Raw genomic sequence first — 11,408 nt, forward strand, 5'->3', positions numbered from 1 at the left:
TTTTTCGCCCAATTTTTTTAAAGTATGATGTAAAGGTGCGCTTGCAAGCATGGGAGCTTCTTGCTGATATGGAAAATTTAGAAATTGCAATAGCCATTGGGAAATATATGCAGGGTGTATATAAGTTCCCTACTTCATTAGAGGCTTAAGTGTAGAAAATCGTATCGCAATCTAAAATGACATATTACAGTTTTTAAATTTTTTAGGGATGAAGTTTTAAGGATCATATGATTTTTTTATTGTTGAGAATAAGACTTTTTAATGTGTAAACTTTTTAAAAAATTGACTGTATGAGTTGTGGTTTAAAGATTAAGGGCCATATGTAGGTAAATCCCAAATACCGATTCTTAAATACCGATTTTTAACGAATTTTACTGGATCGGTGATAAGAAATCGGTATTTGGGATGTAGGTAAAAAATCGGTAAAAATTACCGAATCGGTATAATTCGATAAAAAATACCGAATCCCCAACACCGATTGGTAAATACCGATTCAGTAAATACCAAATCAGTAATTCAAAAATAGAAACAATTAAGGAATCAGCCAATCCGGTGCAACCACCCCTCCTCCCAACCAGGAAGTGGCCACACCCATGCAGGTGCACTCAATCTGAAGCTGCTGGAGAGGCTGGGAGAGCAGAGCAGAGCCCTTGAACCACTGGGAAACGTACTCATGAAAACCGGCAAAATGGCAAGCAAAGACCTTCCCCAATGTGGTAGTGTTAACCCCACTCCAGTACAGCTTTTAGTATACACCAACAATGCATTATGGGAGATGTAGTCATTGAAACAGCTACCATGTCAGACAGCACACCAAACAACAAGGCATGCGATACACATCAGTGATGAGCAAGCTGAGGCAATAGCGACAGTGTTTCAGAGATGAGAATTTAATTGTATACGCAGGGCTGCAGGACCACAGAGTTAATGTACGACTTTCTGTCCACAGGCGAGACATCTCGCAAGCATCCCAAGGACAAGGAAGGTAATGCACAACAGAGGGAAGACACACAGGAGGCGAGTACCAGTGCAGGGCAAACCACACAGGAAACTGCTGCATCAACAGCACAGCCAGCCTCCCAAGACCTTCCAGCGTCACCACAGCTGTAGGCCTCCCAAGACCTTCCAGCGTCACCACAGCTGCTGGCCTCCCCAGAGCGGTTTGGCTCACCACTACTGCAACAACACCTGCAGTGCAAAAACCCAAGATGCATGTTGTGGACACACTCAGGGAAATGGAGTCTTCAAAGGCAGATATGGTGGGGGGATGATACATCAACCGTGGCAGTTGAGGACAGCAATGCCAATCAGCAGTCCACCGCCGAGGGGGCCCACACAGGTGCCAGACGGCTCAGGGCGAGAGACAGCAGTCAATACCAACATGGCGAGGGTCACGGTGTCTTCTGCGGACTGGAGGCTAGTATGGTCAAGGTGCAGTGCATGCAGGGGAAGGCCATCCCGTCGGTCCAACGACAGATGAGGCACCTAAATGAAAATGTGAAAAACATTGATAAGGGCATCAGCTCAATGGTGGGGGGAATGAGAGAGATGGCTGCGGGCATGCGGGACATGTCCCAATCTGTGCTGCTCTTGTGCAGCAAGCTGGACAAGGACAGGGCAACAAGGCAGGAGGAGAGGCAGAGGTCAGAACAACACACAAGGGCAGTGAACCGCCTAGCCACTGCCACTTCCCTGCTTTGCAGGCGCTGCGTTAACATGCAGGAGGGACTGGCACACAGCATCAGTGAAGTCTCTAGGGGCCTTGTGAGGGTGACAAGTGCAGTTGAGGTGCTGCTGACTGCTCAGTCAGCAAATATTGTTGCTCTGGATGTGGGGGAGAGTGAGGAGAGCACCAGTGGGAGCAGCTTAACCCCTCTATTACTGACACCCAGAGGAGCAACAGGCTCCATAGGGCTGCCACTGCCAACACAGCCAGTGAGGACAGCCAGCCAATGGCATCCAGCACCGTTAGGCGTGCCCTCAAACACTGATGCTGCCTACACTCCCTGACCTGGAATGGGTGAAGTAACCCAGGAAATCCATAATGGATGGCTACAATGGGACTGGCACATTTGGGCCTTTGTGTACTGGCGTAGTGCCAAAAAATTAAACTACGTCGTGTACATACTACAACTGGCTGTGTCTCCTTACTTACTTAGAAATAGTTGCGTGTGATCTCTGCCCGTCTCTGTTTTCCATCTGTTGCTTCACCACTCCTGCTGTGTTGGGCTCAGGGTGTGTAAATTCATCATCGTCATCCTCAATATCTGTTAATTCTACTGCTGTTCCTTTCTTAGTGGCAAGGTTGTGCAGCATTGCAATGATTTTACAGCAGATGAGGGGTGAGTACTGACGTGCGCCTCCGCTTTTGTGGAGGCAGCGGAACCTGCTTTTTAACAGCCCAAAGGTGCGCTCCACGACGTTGCGAGTAGATTTGTGTGCGACGTTTTTTCATCTCTCACTCAGGGTTGATGGGTTCAGGTAGGGTGTCAGGATGAACGACCGGACGGCATATGCGCTATTGCCTATGTGGAAAAGAGAGAGCCATTAATCACATGCACAACAACACCTATTTCTGCAGTATCTATCAGGGTGTGTCACAGTGTTTTACCTAGCAGGTATCCTTCTCCGAATTCCCCCGCTGTCAGGCGTGTGCAGATCCCACTGTTCTGAAAGATGTAGGAATCGTGGGTGCTTCCTGGGAATTTGTCCACGATGTCTGTGATTATGCTGGCAGCATCACAGATTACCTGCACATTTATTGAGTGTGTGGACTTTCTCTTCCTGTAGATGTACTCAGTGGCTGCAGGTGGGCAGATTGGGGTGTGTGTGCCATCAATGCAGCCAATCACATGTGGGAACTCTGCCATTTGGTAAAAGTCAATCTTCGTCTTCAGCAGTTCCGCATGTGTGTCAGGGAAGCTGATGTAATGATGCATTCTCTGCATCATGGCCTCCAGGAACTTCCTGAAGCAACAGGACAGGCAGCTCTGGGACATCCCACCTATTGCAGCTATCACCCCCTGGTAACTGCCAGATGCAAGCAGGAGTAGGCTACAGAGCACCTGCACATGTGGTGGTATGGCGTGCGCCCTTGGTGTTGGGTGCTCCAGGAGTGTGTGCAGGTCCCTTATCAAGTCCAGGATGGTGTGGGGGTGTAGCCTGTACCTTTCATGGATCTCTTCCTCAGTAAGTTGGAAGAGTGTGATCCGCTGTCTGTAGACTTGCTCCTCCCGTCTCCAGTGCCTTTCTCCTGCTGCCTGTAGTCGTAGCCGCCTTGCTTTCACATAGAAAGCCACCATTCTGATCACACTGTGGCATTTTGGGGCCTGTTTTATGGTCTGCACCTGGTTACCACCTGCTTTCAATCCATGGTAATTACTGACTCTTAAAAGCCGAATTTCAGGAAATGCGGTATTTTCGAAGTTACCGTTTCTTATTTACCGATTCGGTAAACAAGGATTCTGTAAATAGCGATTCGGTAATTTAGAATTCGGTAATGAAGAATCGGTATTTACCGATTCATATTTACCGAATCCTTAAATTTGGCCTCCTACATCTCAAATGCCTAAATACCAGTGGGTAACGACAAATTTACCGAATTTCTGCCGTCACTGACCGGTATTTAACTACCTACATATGGCCCTATATGGTCTAAATAAACTTTATGTTTGAACTGAACTGTATCACAACCCTACGGTTTGCACATGTCATCAAACGTGCATCAAATGTGCATCTAAAAAGTGGACACCAGCATTAACAACGTGTAAATCAGAATAAAGATACATCATATACAGAGCTAAGAAGGTAAAATTCAGTTTTGCATAAGTCTCCGCTTGTACGTTATGTTAAGTTTGTTCTGTAAAGACAAGCATGGCGCTGCTCATTTTTATGGTTATGTTTAAAGGGTATGTGGGAGATCACACTTCATTCCACTTTATTGGATTTGTTCTGTACCTGCGCCTCTCCTTGTGTCAGAGGTTGTGCCTTCCCCCCACCGCCAGGGCGCCGTGTAGAAATGTGAGTCAACAAAGGCCCAGGGGGCTCAGGGAAGCACACAACAGGTTGCCCCACCATCCGGTGCTGGAATTCAGCTTGCTTCGATGTCCCGGTAATTACCATGGTGCCTGACGCGTTTCACTGCTTTCCGCCGCTTCCTCAGGCACCAAATTGTGTGCTGCCAGAAAGGACAGGAATGCACTGTATTTTATAAATACAGTCCAATCCTTCCCTTTTGAATTGGCATAGGGCAGCGCAGCAAAAATACCTGCTGCGGAGCTGCCCTACACCGTTTCATTGTAAATTAAGCCCATAGATTTTAGTAATATCTAGACCCTATGTAATGCATATTTTTTTTAACATAACTGTCCCTTCAACACATTGACAGGGGTTGTAAAAGTTAAGTGAATACAATGACAATTAAAAGCAAGGACTCCAGAGCTCAGTTAACTCTGTGCACTACCACTCAAAAAGTTTCAAGTGATTCAATAAATGAACTTCAACAGCACTCTCCTTTCCTGAGAAATCAAAGCCAGGCAGACATATAAACACACCTTTCTGCCAGTGTACTGCTGGCCTGAAAGAAATGCAAATGTACACAACGAGTTAATCTGCAAATCCTTTACATTTGCAGATTAACTCGTTGTGCACATTTGCATTTCTTTCAGGCCAGCAATTCACTGGCAGAAAGGTGTGTTTAACTGTCTGTCTGGCTTCTGTTTCCCAGCCAAGGAAAGTCAAGCAAGCCCGGCTGAAGACGGCTGTAATGCCAGAAACCGGTCCTGGGAAGCTTGATTCCGGTTCAGGGAAGACATGGCTTGGCAGTTCAGGCTGGACTGTTCCCATGAGGCACAGGGTCAGACTGATTTGCATATGGCCATGTCTGAACTGGGTTGGTGGAGTGAGCTAAAGAACGGTGATGGATTAAACCCAGATCAGTTGACTGGGGGTGAGTGTTTGTGTTGTCAATGCTCCGTCCATCACCACCTTTGTTTTTTCTTTGTTCGCCCTAAGTTGGCTGGGTATGCTCAGACGTGAGTCCCTTGCTCACTTTGCCACTGGAGTCAAGCAAGCCCGGCTGAAGATGGCTGTAATGCCAGAAACTGGTCCTGGGAAGCTTGATTCCGGTCCAGGGAAGACATGGCTTGGCAGTTCGGGCTGGACTGTTCCCAAGAGGCACAGGGTCAGACTGATTTGCATATGGCCATGTCTGAACTGGGGTGGCGGAGTGAACTAAAGAACGGTGATGGATTAAACCCAGATCAGTTGACTGGGGTTGAGTGTTTGTATTGTCAATGCTCCGTCCATCACCACCTTTGGTTTTTCCCCGCTTCCTCAGGCACCAAATTGTGTGCTGCCAGAAAGGACAGGAATGCACTGTATTTTATAAATACAGTCCAATCCTGCCCTTTTGAATTGGCATAGGGCAGCGCAGCAAAAATACCTGCTGCGGAGCTGCCCTACACCGTTTCATTGTAAATTAAGCCCATAGATTTTAGTAATATCTAGACCCTATGTAATGCATATTTTTTTTAACATAACTGTCCCTTCAACACATTGACAGGGGTTGTAAAAGTTAAGTGAATACAATGACAATTAAAAGCAAGGACTCCAGAGCTCAGTTAACTCTGTGCACTACCACTCAAAAAGTTTCAAGTGATTCAATAAATGAACTTCAACAGCACTCTCCTTTCCTGAGAAATCAAAGCCAGGCAGACATATAAACACACCTTTCTGCCAGTGTACTGCTGGCCTGAAAGAAATGCAAATGTACACAACGAGTTAATCTGCAAATCCTTTACATTTGCAGATTAACTCATTGTGCACATTTGCATTTCTTACAGGCCAGCAATACACTGGCAGAAAGGTGTGTTTAACTGCCTGCCTGGCTGCTGTTTCCCAGCCAAGGAGAGTTCCTGAATAACGCTCCAGGGAAGGCATTTTAACTACCCTGTCTGGAACGTTTTCTTTTAGCAAAGGAAGAGTGTCACCCCTTCCCATGACTCCGCGGGCCCCCTGGGGGTCGCGCCCCACAGATTGAAGACCTCTGCTCTACGTTCTACTGGATTGTCATGTTGTAGAGTTCTTAGCGCACATCTCTATGGATACGGGCACTCTTGCCTCTACGTTCTTCTCTATGTTTACTGGCATCTCCTCCCTCACGTTATGTTGTGTATAACATAATCACGCATTATACATGCCGCCATTTTGAAGCTGTTGGCTTTACTTAGCAACCACCGCAATTAACTGAGGTTTCATGCCGCGTTTTCCTCCGTTATTTCATATTCTACTTTCGTTCCGTTTTATAAATGAATTTGAACTTTCATCATTACTACCGGTGAGCCTTTTTTTGCAGTTTTTAATTCCTTGTTTATTTTTTTATTTATTTTTTCTCCATTTGGCAGAACTAAAAGAGAGAAGTTTGGACACCACTGTCTATTACATTTATATATCCATATAATTTTTATTTGACTATTGTATAACTCATTTTTCTGTCGACGACACAGAATTACAGTTTATCTCCTCGACAATGTTTCTGGCCCGCTGGTGGCACTCCCTGCATGCAATGGCCAGCATGGAAGGCATATTTTCTTAACTATATTGAAATTTTGGATGTCAAGGGTAAAATGGCTCCGGCAGAAAAGAAAGGAATTATCTTACATTCAGTTGGTTCTGAGCATCTCTAAGCTTACAATCAAATGACTAGAGTTGGTGGTGGTAGTGATCAAAATGTTTTTACTGCTGCAATAAATGATTTTGATCATTATTGTTCTCCCAAGGTATGCATTAGCATTCTGAGATACAAATGTTTTCAGAGAAACCAGAATACAAATGAGTCAGTGGATAGTTAAGTCTCTGCTTTAAGGACACTTTCTCTTGATTGCCAATTTGTGGGGTTACAAGAAGATTTCATTAGAGACCAAGTGGTCATGCATTTAAAAGACACTTCTATTCAAGACAGGTTGTGGGTCAATGGCGATTCCAAATTGGAAGATATCTTAGCCATAGTAAGAAAAGCAGAAATGTCTTGTAGAAGCACAAAAGAGGTTAAGGTTAATGATAACAGTAAATCTAACAATGTTGTAGCCAAAATGGAAAGTACAATACCGAAAACTAATCTAAAAAAACAAACAGCTACAAAAGAATATACTAATACCTCTGAAAAAAGCTATAGTTGCGACAGCAGTTTACATTTAGCAAATAATAAAAGTTGTCCAGCCATTAAACAAAAATTTTCTGTTTGTGGAGTAATAGGACATTTGGCTGAAACGAGCAGGAAATGCAAAAATAAGAAAAAAAATGTTTGGAAGAAGGTGATTCGGATGAGAGTGATTCTGACACTAGAGATAGGGATTTTGAAAGGTCTTACATATTAAATATCAGAGAAGATTCTTCTATAATTTTAAGCATAGATGATAATGCTGTTAAAAAGAAACCAATCTGTGACATGATGATTGGTGGGGTGGAGATACAAATATACGCATATTCTGGTTCTCCCTACTCCATAATAAATGAAAAGGTATGGAAATCCAAATTCATAGATCCTTGTGACATTAATCCTGAAGGATATTCAGGAGAGAGAATTGAGATTATTGGTATTAGAGTGCTTGTCTTTAAGTTTAAAGACCGTGAGTGTATAGCCATATTGTACCTATTCAAACATGGACCTTCTGTTCTGGGATGGTTTAAACAAGGTAAGCTTAACATCATCCTTAATCCCAACAGTCCTGACCCAGTTATGGTTATTGGAGAACCTAATGAGTGTAGTAATAAAATGTGAAATAAGTTTCCTGAAGTATTCAAGAATAGTATTGGAGAGTTAATCAATTTTAAACATGGACAATGCTTGTCCTAAAATATACAAAGCCAGACATATTCCCATTATGATAAGAAATGAGGTAGAAAAAGAGCTTAATAAACTTGTGGAAAGTAACATTATAAAGAGAATTGGATATTCTGAATGGGTTTCTCCCATTGTCGTGGCCAGACGAGCTAATGGGAATAAAAGATTTTGTATTGATCTGCACCATCTTAACAATAACATTGTGGTCGATCGATTCCCTTTACCTCACATATCTGAAATGTTGGCCTTGGTTAGTAAAGCTAAAGTCTTTTCTTGTATAGATTTATCAGCTGCATATCACCAAATCGTTTTACATGAAAGTTGTAAGAAATACACTGCTTTTATCACACCATTCGGGTGCTTTCAAGTCAAGAGAATGCCTTTCGGCCTTGCGTCAGCTGCGGATGTTTTTCAGCTCATCATGCACAATATTTTTGGTGATTGTAAAAATGCAGTGTGTTTCCAAGATTATATCCGTGTTTTGGCAACAACAATTCTATCCATGACCACGCACTAGAAGTAGTTCTCAACAGACTGTCTGCTAATGGTTTAACTGTCAAGCATGCTAAATGTAAATTTGGTGTTAATTCTGTAACGTATCTTGGCCATGTGCTTAGTAAAGATCGCATTAAACCCAAACCTGATCTTGTAGAGGCTATTCAACTGGCACCGTCCCCAAATTCTAAAGATGATATAAGGTTATTTTTGGGATTAACAGAGTTTTACTCCAAATACATACTGAATTTTTCTTGTAGGGTGTTTAACATCGCACAGTTGTTGAAGAACAAAACTAAATTTGTATGGGATGCTGAATGTGAAAAGGAATTCGTAGATGTCATTTTAGCCACTGGAAATGCTGCTGCACTTAATAGTTTTGATCCACAGCTTTCCTGCATCATCACTACGTATGTCAGTTCGAAAGGATTGGGAGCTGTTGTAGCACAAAGAATGGAAAATGGAGGTGAAGCCATAATTGCTTATGCCTCAAGAGCTTTATCTCCAACCGAGGAGAAATATTCCACAATTGAAAGGGAAACTTTTGCCTGTGTGTGGGCTCTAGAACATTTTAGAGTGTTTGTTTGGGGAAAGGAGTGTTTTCTTATCCAGACTTCCTTTACTTCTCAAAGAGTGTGTTCAGAATTCATGGGATGAGTTTCAAAATGCTTTAGTGCATGATGATGGTGTTTTGCCCATTAAGAGTTAGAATTGGTGCGGTGAGTATTTAAAAGACGGGACTTTACAAGAAGTCCAGAAATACATTATTAAAGGTTGGTCTACCCAAAGAAATCTTACTCTTGAACTAGGGTATTTTTGGGAGGTGACAAACAAATTATCTTTTACTGAGGATACCATTTGGAGAGGTGATAAAGGTGTACCTCTCACTGGCATGAGACACATCATTGTCATACATGGCCACAAAGGTAATAATGGAATTGTCAGGACTAAGCAATCAGTCAAAAAAATGTTTTGGTGGCCAGGTTTAGATATCTTTGTTGAAGGTATCAATAGAGATTGTGTAAATTGTGCCAACTCGGATAAGTCTTTGAAGATCTTAAAACCCAATATGGGAGAACATTGTGTTTCCGATGGTCCTTGGGAGACTATTGCTATGGATATTATGGGCCCCATTGGTCCTTTGAGCAAATATATTGTGGCAGCCATTGACATATTCTCTAAGTTGCCTGTCAGAAAAGTAGTTGATAGGGTAAATACCGATGCTGTCTTGTTGTTTCTAGATGAAGTTTTTACTGAGGAAGGACTGCCAATATGTATTATTACTGATAACGGTGTACAATCCTTATCTAGTAAAGCGAAGGAATATTTTCAAAAGACTGGTGTCATACATTGTACTACATCTCTTTATAACCTAGTGGGAATGGGATTATTGAGAGATTCAATAGGGTACTCAAAGGTGCTATACAAAAGGTTGGTGTTGAAGATGACAAATGGGAGGTTCAGGTGGTAAAAACCGTGTGGAAGTATAGAACTACTCCCAATGATATGACTGATTGTGCTCCTTTTGAGATTATGAGAGCCAGATTACCCAGGATGAAAATTAACCCACGTTGGTTAATATCTTCTACTAAATGTCACATTGATTTGGATAAGGTCAAGAAAAGGATTGAGAGAACACACATTATCAACAAACACAAGTTTGATTTAAGAAGAGGTTCGAAGATAGATCCCATTATGCAAGTTGGTATGCTTGTAAAAGTTAAGAAACCTTGGAAATTATCCAAAAGTGAAAGTCAGTTTATGGGTCCTTTTGTTGTGAAAGAAGTTTTGAAAAATGCAGTCAGACTTTCTAATGGTAAAGTTTGGAATTTAAACAGAATTGCTGTGCTCAAAGGCAACAGAAAATTATATGAAGAAGTACACATTGCATCTAAGCAGGATTTAGACATTGAGGACATTTCCATGAAAAGTACCATTGATGTCAGCAACAATGGAAATTACCGTGATCTCACTACTAAGTGTTCTATTAATGTTGATGTTTCTTTGCCTATTGTTTCTAACAATTCTTATGTTTCTATTGAAAATGAAAGTATTTCTGTTCATCAGTTTTCTGAAGCTAAGTGTTTACGCAAAAAACCTGTATTGTTATCTGATTTTGTAACTCGTATTAGAAATAAGTTGTATTCATAATATATATATAAAGTGCCTTCCGTAATTGGTGTGGAGTTGGACTGGTAATCAATATATATATATATATATTTTTTTTTTTTCGTTTTCTTTCTCTTTCATTTAAAGGGGGAGGATGTGTTATCTTGGCAACTATGCTATTGGCATGGAGCCTAGATAGATTCTATTGATGTTCTAGAGTCTTGGGTCCATGCCGTGTTGTCTTAGGGGCACTTGGAGGTTGGAATAGACGGAGCTGGATGTTCACTTGTTGTGCTGTACTTATATGAATAAATACTGGTTTCTACCCGTCTGGATTGCGATCCTTACATAACAGGAACAGCTATTATCCAATAGGGTCATTGCACTGAGCTAGTGGCTTCAATATTCTATATCAAAGCAAAAAGAAAGACGCTAGCAAGACAATCAAACGTTAAGAATGCAAATGACATTTTAATGACGCAGTTTCTGAAGCCCTGAATACAGACTATGAACCAGTGACACTCAAAGTACTGCATGGGGACAGGGCCGTACTGAGAACCAAAACCGGCCCCGGCAAAGTGCTCGGCCGGCCACCCCTCCCCACTCGGGGGAGGTTGGGGGGTGCAGCCGAGCTCTTTGCCGGGGCCGGTTTTCGGCCGATTTTGTTACAGGGCCGATTTTGCAGCTATGCTGCATAAACGGCCCTGTAACAAAATCGGCCACCAGGGGCCCAAAACCCGCCCCCCTCCCTTGCAGCGCAACAGGGGATTGCCCGGTACCCGCTACGGCCAGTCCGGCCCTGCATGGGGAACGCATGCGGCCCTCCTGACATTCACCTGCGGCCCCATGATCAACAGCAGCACTGGGCTGCTGTTCACTCGATTCAGGACTAACATTAAAGGGATGCTAAGTATACAGGCACGCCTTTATATAAAAGTGAATTTATGCTAAATAAAGGATG

The sequence above is a fragment of the Lissotriton helveticus genome, chromosome 3_1 (assembly GCF_964261635.1).
Source record: "Lissotriton helveticus chromosome 3_1, aLisHel1.1, whole genome shotgun sequence".
Lineage (NCBI taxonomy): Eukaryota > Metazoa > Chordata > Amphibia > Caudata > Salamandridae > Lissotriton > Lissotriton helveticus.